At 42.2% G+C, this 9,556-nt stretch overlaps 1 long non-coding RNA gene across 1 annotated transcript; it reads left to right on the top strand.

Annotated features, from left to right (window-relative positions):
* The first annotated feature begins 7,446 nt into the window (after positions 1-7,446).
* Positions 7,447-9,253, top strand: LOC145867001 (uncharacterized). Its single transcript, XR_014383184.1, has 3 exons — positions 7,447-8,456; positions 8,604-8,646; positions 8,741-9,253. It is a non-coding gene; the product is annotated as an uncharacterized LOC145867001 (long non-coding RNA).
* The last annotated feature ends 303 nt before the right edge of the window (positions 9,254-9,556 follow it).

The following is a 9,556-nucleotide window of genomic DNA, read 5'->3' as shown; positions in this document are numbered from 1 at the left end:
CAGGTAGTCTAGTGGTTAGAGTGGAGGGACAGCAGGTAGCCTAGTGGTTAGAGTGGAGGGGTGGCAGGTAGCCTAGTGGTTAGAGTGGAGGGGTGGCAGGTAGCCTAGTTGTTAGAGTGGAGGGGCTGCAGGTAGCCTAGTGGTTAGAGTGGAGGGGTGGCAGGTAGCCTAGTGGTTAGAGTGGAGGGGTGGCAGGTAGCCTAGTGGTTAGAGTGTTGGGCCAGTAACTGAAAGGTTGCTAGATTGAATCCCCAAGCAGACAAGGTAAAAATATGTTGTTATGCCCCTGAACAAGGCAGTTAACCCACTGTTCCTAGGCCGTCATTGTAAATAAGAATTTGTTCTTAACTGACTTGCCTTGTTAAATAAAGGTACAATTATTATTTTTTACATCAACAGAGCATGTGATTCTGCAGAGAGTAGACATCATCTGTAACAAACATGCAGAGAACACTATAAACAAGGTTAATGTCACATGACCAGAAAAAATAAATAGATTAGATCCTGCAACCATGGAGAGGTAAATACTTGTCTATTTATGGAAAAATGCCCTGATTAACTCCTTAGTCTTATCTCGGTTTATGCCCCTGCTACTCCTGATGATTTGTTTTTCAAATCCAATGAGCAAAAAATATTTTCTTTATCTGGGATGCTAAACCAGACAAAATAAAGCGTGACTATCTATATAATGAATATGATTTGGGTGGGTCGAGATGATTAAATATAAAAGCACTAAACCTCTCTCTAAAAGCTTCACTTATTCAACAGTTTTACTTGAACCCTAAATGGTTCTCCAGTAGATTACTAAGAAAAGCTCATCCATTGTTTAAAAATGGCCTTTTTGCCTTTTTGCAGATTGCCATGTCTCATTTTAGATGAATTGAGAATTATACTTTTTTCAAAGTATCTCTTTTTCAAACGAGCATTACAGAGCTGGATACAATTTCAATGTCATCACCCCTGAAAAGATAAAACAAATATTATGGCTGAACTCAAATGTGCTGGTTGATAAAATACCTGTATTTATGGGAAAGATGTTTGAAAAGGGTATTCTGTTTTTAAATTATATTGTAAATTGGAATGGTAGAGTTATGTCCTTCATAGAGTTATCAGAATTGTTTGGGAAGGTCTGTTCAATCCAAGATTACAACCAATTGATTACAGCATTACCCCCAAAAATGGAGGAGGCGGGTGCCAGTGGGAGGATGTAGGGAACTGGTCTGTCTGACCAATATAAAGGATCAAAACTGGCGGAGGAATAAAAATAGCATAAATAGGAAAGTATACCAGTTTCATTTGAGGACCAGGATGTTGTGCCATACAGATTGCAAAATAGTTGGGAAGAGATTTTTGATGTACCGATTCCATGGTACAAGGTGTATGAGTTGATATATAAAACGACACAAGATTCAAGACTTCGTGCTTTGAGCTAAAATTATTATTTAGAATTCTTGCTACCAACAAAATGTTGAATATTTGGGGCATATCATCAAATCAATCATCAAAGCTCTGCAGAATTTGTTGTGAGACTACATATTCAATAGACCATTTATTTTGGTATTGCCCTCAGGTAGCCTGTTTCTGGTCTCAGGTTCAGGAATGGCTGAAAATGTATAGCATTGATCTAAAATTGAGCCTAGAAATAGTACTGTTAGGAGATCTGGAGAGACCGGGTCAGTCAATTACTAATACTCCTCGTAAAAGTATTTATCTTCAATACGCATTCTGTAGATTATATTCGATAGGAATTGTATGTTTGTAACGGCTGTCTGAAGTAGTAGACCAAGGTGCAGCATCCCTGTAACGGCTGTCTGAAGTAGTAGACCAAGGTGCAGCATCCCTGTAATGGCTGTCTGAAGTAGTAGACCAAGGTGCAGCATCCCTGTAACGGCTGTCTGAAGTAGTAGACCAAGGTGCAGCATCCCTGTAACGGCTGTCTGAAGTAGTAGACCAAGGTGCAGCATCCCTGTAACGGCTGTCTGAAGTAGTAGACCAAGGTGCAGCATCCCTGTAACGGCTGTCTGAAGTAGTAGACCAAGGTGCAGCATGGAATTTGTTCATCTTTTATTTTAGATGAAAAAGGCACTTCACAAAGAAAAACAGACGACAGCCAACCAGTCCTGTCAGGTATCCTAACACACTAAACAGAAAACATCTACCCACAAAACCCAAAGGAAAAACATGCTGCCTAAGTATGACTCCCAATCAGCAACAACGATGTACAGCTGTTCCTGATTGGGAGCCATACCCGGCCGAAACAAAGCAATCTCCAACATAGAAATACAGACATAGAATGCCCACCCAAATCACACCCTGACCAAACCTAAATAGAGGCATAAAAAGGCTCTCTCAGGTCAGGGCGTGACAATGTTAAACATCACATCATCATTGAAAGATATATGTTGCGTAGAAATCCGAAGAGGCTGGCCTGCAGAGATAGGTGGGATGGGCTGAGGGAAGCTGAGACAAGTGGGAGTGGAGTTGCAGGGTACGGGATAGAATGACGGTCAAAGATAAAAGTATAAAAAATAAAGTCAAAATAAACATAGCAAAAAGCCAGTTTGAATGACGCTGAGGGGCAGTGTTGTTACAGCTAATGTTGGTTTGTCTGAGGCTGACACACTCTCATTCAAATGCACACATGTGCACATACACAGACACACACACACATGTAAATAGTGCCATACATGCACAACATATTCAGTTTGCCTTGTTGTTGTGATTGTTGTTGTCCTGGATGTCTTGTTTTTTGCCTGGTGGTTTTCTGTTTCCTTTGTCTTTCTATTTTTTCTCTTTTGTTCATTTTGTTGGTTGTTGGTGAATGAGGGGGTGGAGATCTTGGGGTGGGGAATGGAATATATATATATATATATATATATATATAGTATTTTCTTTTTCTTTGGGGGGGCTGTGGGTGGGTCTTGGATGGTTGAGGGGCAGCTCTTGGGGAACTGTGGGGGGGATCTTGGAGGGCTGGTGGCCTGGCGGTTGGGAGCTTGGGCCAGTTGCTAATGGATGGCTGGTTCGGGTCCCCGTTTTTGACCCTGTGGGAGATCTGTCAACGTGCCCTTGAGCAGGGCGTTGACCCTGGTTGCCTCTGTGTGTCGCTCTGGATGGGAGTCTGTTAGATGACCAGTATGATGTAGTTGTTGAGCGGCTTCACTGCAAGTATATTGTGTTAAAAAAAAAACTCTATATACTTATGAATATAAAAAAGGTTTAAAAGAATACTGGATCCAATGCAATTCAGGCCTGCTTCTCCACAAAGTCTTCAGACTTTGTTCCTCTGCTGTGTTGATCCTGAAAATCCCACACAGCTGATCTCCACTTCTCCCTGAGCTTTGAAGGCAGCTTGGAGACAATGGTTCTGAGAAGGTCTGGGTTATCTCCTCCGTGTGCTTAATGTCCTGCACTGGTTAGAGCATTGGGCCAGTAACCGAAAGGTTGGTGGATTGAATCCCCGAGCTGACAAGGTAAACATCTGTCATTCTGCCCCTGAACAAGGCAGTTAACCCACTGTTCCTAGGCCGTCAGTGTAAATAAGAATTTGGTCTTTTAACTGACTTGCCTAGTTCACTGACTTGTCTAGTTTAAATAAAGGTTCAATAAAAAAATGCTTAGACCTGTCAATTTGATTGATCTGAGTTAACTTATAGCTAGATACCTGAATATGACAAATGTATAGCTAGCAACTTCTAGATGACCAACTACCTAGAGGGTTAATGGTTTTTGAAAAATGGTTGTTCATAGCTAAATCCTTCCAGTCATGTAATAGAAGCGAACTGGTGCCTTCCTTGAATAGTGAATTTCTGACCCCTACGAATGTTGTGCTTCTTGTCGAGATCATTGGTGCCTTCATAGTACTTTGCCTGGTTGGAAAGATAAAATAACATCTCCTCAAGAGATTCCATTTAAGTGCAAGCTAACGTTACATACAAAATGAAAGCTACAAAAACAATTAGCTAGCTAGCTAACGTTGGCTAAACATAACTGTCTGGCTAGCTGACTAGGCAGGCTGATGTAAACCTGCTAAAATATTGTTAAATAGGAATAAATAATTTAAGCTGTTTTTGGATTTAGATTGCTAGCTAACGTTACTTACATTGAGTTGATTAGATTCGAATCTGGCTGTTTTCCTGTCTTTTGTTATAACTAGCAAAGTGCAAAGAAGTCTTAATTCAGGTTGGGCGTGAGTTTCTGCTTGAATTTGGTTAAAAGGACAGTGAATTTGTTCAACCTTTGAGAACTTGCTACCAAGCTCGTGTGTATCAGACACACATTGTGTTTTCTCTTAGAGACTATTCTGAACTGAAGACATGTGTTACCACATTGTTTAAGCCTATTGGTGATAGTCATATACTCTGTGTAATTCTGTAATGTATAATGTATTTAATGTACAGTACACTGTAATTGTTTGAGTGTCAATTCTTTCATCCAATTAGTTAAATAGAGTAACTGCATTCCTCATTTTACAGAGTAATTATTTGATTGACCAAATGCTTATAATTTAGAAGGTCTATTGGTAGTTGTTATGTACACTATACAGTACACATACTGTAGCATATTATTGGATGCCACCTTGACATCTCTGATCTGCTTGCCTCCATTAATGAATGCTAGAACATTGGTTGCCAGGATTAGCTCTTTGTATCTAGTCTCTTAATAATTGCATAACGGTGCAAGTCATAAATATTCATTATATTCATACTTAGTCGGTGATGCAATGATTCGCTGTCTTGCTAGATTCACCAGAGGGCCTGTTGCATTTATTTTTACAGAAAACCACGGCAATATAGGTCTACTCTCAGGAAAAAAGGTGCTATCTAGAACCTAAAAGGATTCTTCCGCTGTCCCCATAGAAGAACCCTTTTTGTTTCCATGTTGTGTTGTCATGTGTTGCTGCCTTGCTATGTTATTGTCTTAGGTCTCTCTTTATGTAGTGTTGTGTTGTCTCTCTTTTTGTGAAGTGTGTTTTGTCCTATATTTATATAGTATTTATTTTATTTTTTAAATCCCAGGCCCCCGTCCCCACAGGAGCCTTTTGCCTTTTGGTAGGCTGTCATTGTAAATAAGACTTTGTTCTTAACTGACTTGCGTAGTTAAATAAAGGTTAAATAATAAATAATACAAATTAAAATTGGATCAAGGACATCTTGGTAGTTATTTTCATCATCTGAGGCAGACACTTGAAAATCGCAACCCTGGCGTTGCAAACACCATGCTGGCGTTGCAAACACCATGCTCTACCAACTGAGCCACGGGGAAGGCCAGTATGTATAACACACCATGCTGGCGTTGTAAACACCATGCTCTACCAACTGAGCCACGGGGAAGACCAGTATGTATAACCCACCATGCTGGCGTTGTAAACACCATGCTCTACCAACTGAGCCACGGGGAAGACCAGTATGTATAACACACCATGCTGGTGTTGTAAACACCATGCTCTACCAACTGAGCCACGGGGAAGGCCAGTATGTATAACACACCATGCTGGTGTTGTAAACACCATGCTCTACCAACTGAGCCACGGGGAAGGCCAGTATGTATAACACACCATGCTGGTGTTGTAAACACCATGCTCTACCAACTGAGCCACGGGGAAGGGCCAGTATGTATAACACACCATGCTGGTGTTGTAAACACCATGCTCTACCAACTGAGCCACGGGGAAGGGCCAGTATGTATAACACACCATGCTGGTGTTGTAAACACCATGCTCTACCAACTGAGCCACGGGGAAGGCCAGTATGTATAACACACCATGCTGGTGTTGTAAACACCATGCTCTATCAACTGAGCCACGGGGAAGGCCAGTATATATAACACACCATGCTGGTGTTGTAAACACCATGCTCTACCAACTGAGCCACGGGGAAGGGCCAGTATGTATAACACACCATGCTGGTGTTGTAAACACCATGCTCTACCAACTGAGCCACGGGGAAGGGCCAGTATGTAAACACCATGCTGGCGTTGTAAACACCATGCTCTACCAACTGAGCCACGGGGAAGACCAGTATATATAACACACCATGCTGGTGTTGTAAACACCATGCTCTACCAACTGAGCCACAGGGAAAGCCAGTATAACACACCATGCTGGTGTTGTAAACACCATGCTCTACCAACTGAGCCACGGGGAAGGCCAGTATGTATAACACACCATGCTGGCGTTGTAAACACCATGCTCTACCAACTGAGCCACGGGGAAGGGCCAGTATGTATAACACACCATGCTGGCGTTGTAAACACCATGCTCTACCAACTGAGGCACGGGGAAGGCCAGTATGTATAACACACCATGCTGGCGTTGTAAACACCATGCTCTACCAACTGAGCCACGGGGAAGGCCAGTATGTATAACACACCATGCTGGTGTTGTAAACACCATGCTCTACCAACTGAGCCACGGGGAAGGCCAGTATGTATAACACACCATGCTGGTGTTGTAAACACCATGCTCTACCAACTGAGCCACGGGGAAGGCCAGTATGTATAACACACCATGCTGGTGTTGTAAACACCATGCTCTACCAACTGAGCCATGGGGAAGGCCAGTATATATAACACACCATGCTGGTGTTGTAAACACCATGCTCTACCAACTGAGCCACGGGGAAGGGCCAGTATATATAACACACCATGCTGGCGTTGTAAACACCATGCTCTACCAACTGAGCCACGGGGAAGGCGATGTGTTTGTTCAGTTTTTTTTACTTTAGTGAGCGAGTGCGTGCTGTGGGAAAATGTGACACAACTATAATTTGATCAGGAATTGAAATGTTAATTAGATCTTGAGGTAGAGGAAATGTGAATACTGCCTATGTAAGAGAGCTTTTGGGGAAAGAAATTGCATGGCGACAGTCTGGGGTTGAGAGGAGAGTAGGTGTTGTTGGAACAGGAAATAAGCAGCATCCTGTTTATCAGCAGTTAGGGGAATACTGAGGAAATGTGTTTTGTATACTTAGAAAAACAGTGAATGTTGGAAAAGGAACAGTATTTTCTACCCAGATAACTAATATCTGCACACTTAAAATACATCAAATAGAATATAAAAAGTGCACTAGCCAAACAATGAGCCATCTGGAACTCTGTACTGTTGGGGCCTTTGTAGAGATTGTTTGCTTACAGTCCTACTGTGCTCTGAGACTAAGATAAACATCTGGCAGGATGGGAGGGTTCTCATTCTCTTTCATTCTCTGTCTGTCTGTCTGTCTGTCTGTCTGTCTGTCTGTCTGTCTGTCTGTCTGTCTGTCTGTCTGTCTGTCTGTCTGTCTGTCTGTCTGTCTGTCTGTCTGTCTGTCTGTCTGTCTGTCTGTCTGTCTGTCTGTCTGTCTGTCTGTCTGTCTGTCTGTCTGTCTGTCTGTCTGTCTGTCTGTCTGTCTCTCTCTCTCTCTCTCTCTCTCTCTCTCTCTCTCTCTCTCTCTCTCTCTCTCACACACAATAACATTTATTTTTATTGAACCTTTATTTAACTAGGCAAGTCAGTTAAGAACAAATTCTAATTTACAATAACAACCTACACCAGCCAAACTCGGACGACATGACTGTGACGCCGCAGTAAATGTCTATTACCAGAAAGATAAGGATCTTCTTTCAATAATTACAATATATTATGTTTGTTTTGGATTAACTTCTGAAATAAATCTTTCTTGAACCAAATATTTAGGTGCTACTGATGTGGTGGAACAGAAAGTCAAGTGTTCTTGACAATTTATCAAACTCGAATGGATTTGAAATACATAAAATAGTAAAATATATTTGTAACTGTTTTCTAGGTAACAGCAATTGTCTTTAATTTGGTAAGGTTCAGTACACATTTGGCGTTTTAGACATTTGGACTTCTGAAGAATACAAAAATATGTTTTCATGAGTTCACTCATGTTCCGTAGATTGAGACTTGAGAGAAAGAGATGGGGAGCAATTGCTCCAAAGGGAGGAGAGAGGAGAGGGACATTACCACTTTCTCCAAAAAGAGAAGTTTGTCTTTGGGAAGAAAAAAGGAGTACACTGAAGGGAGGAAAGCAGAGGGCAACAGTGGAGAAACGCTCTTTCAACAAAGGTCAGACCAATTTCCCTGAAATGGTTCAAGTCAGTTTTGCCTTGTGTTGTAGTACCAGGTTGAGGACATAGAGGCCAGTGTTACCTCTATCTCTCATTGTCTCTCCTAGTCTTCCTGGCCTACAATCCCCAGTCTCCCCAGCCTACAATCCCCAGCCTACAATCCCCAGTCTCCCCAGCCTACAATCCCCAGTCTCCCCAGCCTACAATCCCCAGTCTCCCCAGTCTACAATCCCCAGTCCCCCCAGACCGACAATCCCCAGTCTTCCCAGCCTACAATCCCCAGTCTTCCCTCACAGCTGAGGGTGGAAGCAGTCTATGTGCCCCAGTGATCAGCAATAAGGAAGTAGGAGGTAACATCAACATCACTCAGAACAACACTCAGAACAACGGTAAAAACATAACTCTTCCACTTTCTTTACATGCTGTGAGGAAAAGGTTTCCTCTGACACATTATTATATTCATACTTTATTCAATCAAGTCACCTTCAGAACTGTAGGAGAATATAATATATTTTCCTATTTTGTTCAATTTCTAGATGACTCCTCCCAGGTTGCACAATGCAGTGCCACGCTAAAAGGGTAAGTTGTCAAACGTTTTACTTTGTGCGCGTGTGATGTGGTGTGGGTGTAAATGAATAGTGTTTTTGGTTAAACCATCTCTCTTTGTCCACAGTGAGTTGCGTGGTGGTCTGTCTCCAGTATCCAGAGAGACCCAGAGCGCATCAAGGAACACACACTACCACCACAATATGAAGAGAAAGACAACACAAAGAAGACACAATACATAATGAATGATAAATACATCTGCTTAATGCATTATTATGATGCATGACATAGGAGCTAACAGGTTATTTTGCATTGCGTATTATGCAGATGAATGCACATATAATGCATTATGAAGAGGGTATTCATAGGAGGTGTTACCATAGGAGGTGTTACCATAGGAGGTGTTACCATAGCCATAGGAGGTGTTACCATAGGAGGTGTTACCATAGGAGGTGTTATCATAGGAGGTGTTACCATAGGAGGTGTTACCATAGCCATAGGAGGTGTTACCATAGGAGATGTTACCATAGGAGGTGTTACCATAGGAGATGTTACCATAGGAGGTGTTACCATAGCCATATGAGGTGTTACCATAGGAGGTGTTACCATAGCCATATGAGTTGTTACCATAGGAGGTGTTACCATAGCCATAGGTGGTGTTACCATAGGAGGTGTTACCATAGGAGGTGTTACCATAGGAGGTGTTACCATAGCCATATGAGGTGTTACCATAGGAGGTGTTACCATAGCCATAGGAGGTGTTACATAGGAGGTGTTACCATAGGAGGTGTTACCATAGCCATATGAGTTGTTACCATAGGAGGTGTTACCATAGCCATAGGTGGTGTTACCATAGGAGGTGTTACCATAGGAGGTGTTACCATAGGAGGTGTTACCATAGCCATATGAGGTGTTACCATAGGAGGTGTTACCATAGCCATAG

This window comes from Salmo salar, unplaced genomic scaffold (assembly GCF_965601325.2).
Source record: "Salmo salar unplaced genomic scaffold, fSalSal1 ptg000152l, whole genome shotgun sequence".
Lineage (NCBI taxonomy): Eukaryota > Metazoa > Chordata > Actinopteri > Salmoniformes > Salmonidae > Salmo > Salmo salar.
This window is presented reverse-complemented; position numbering and strand designations above follow the sequence as displayed.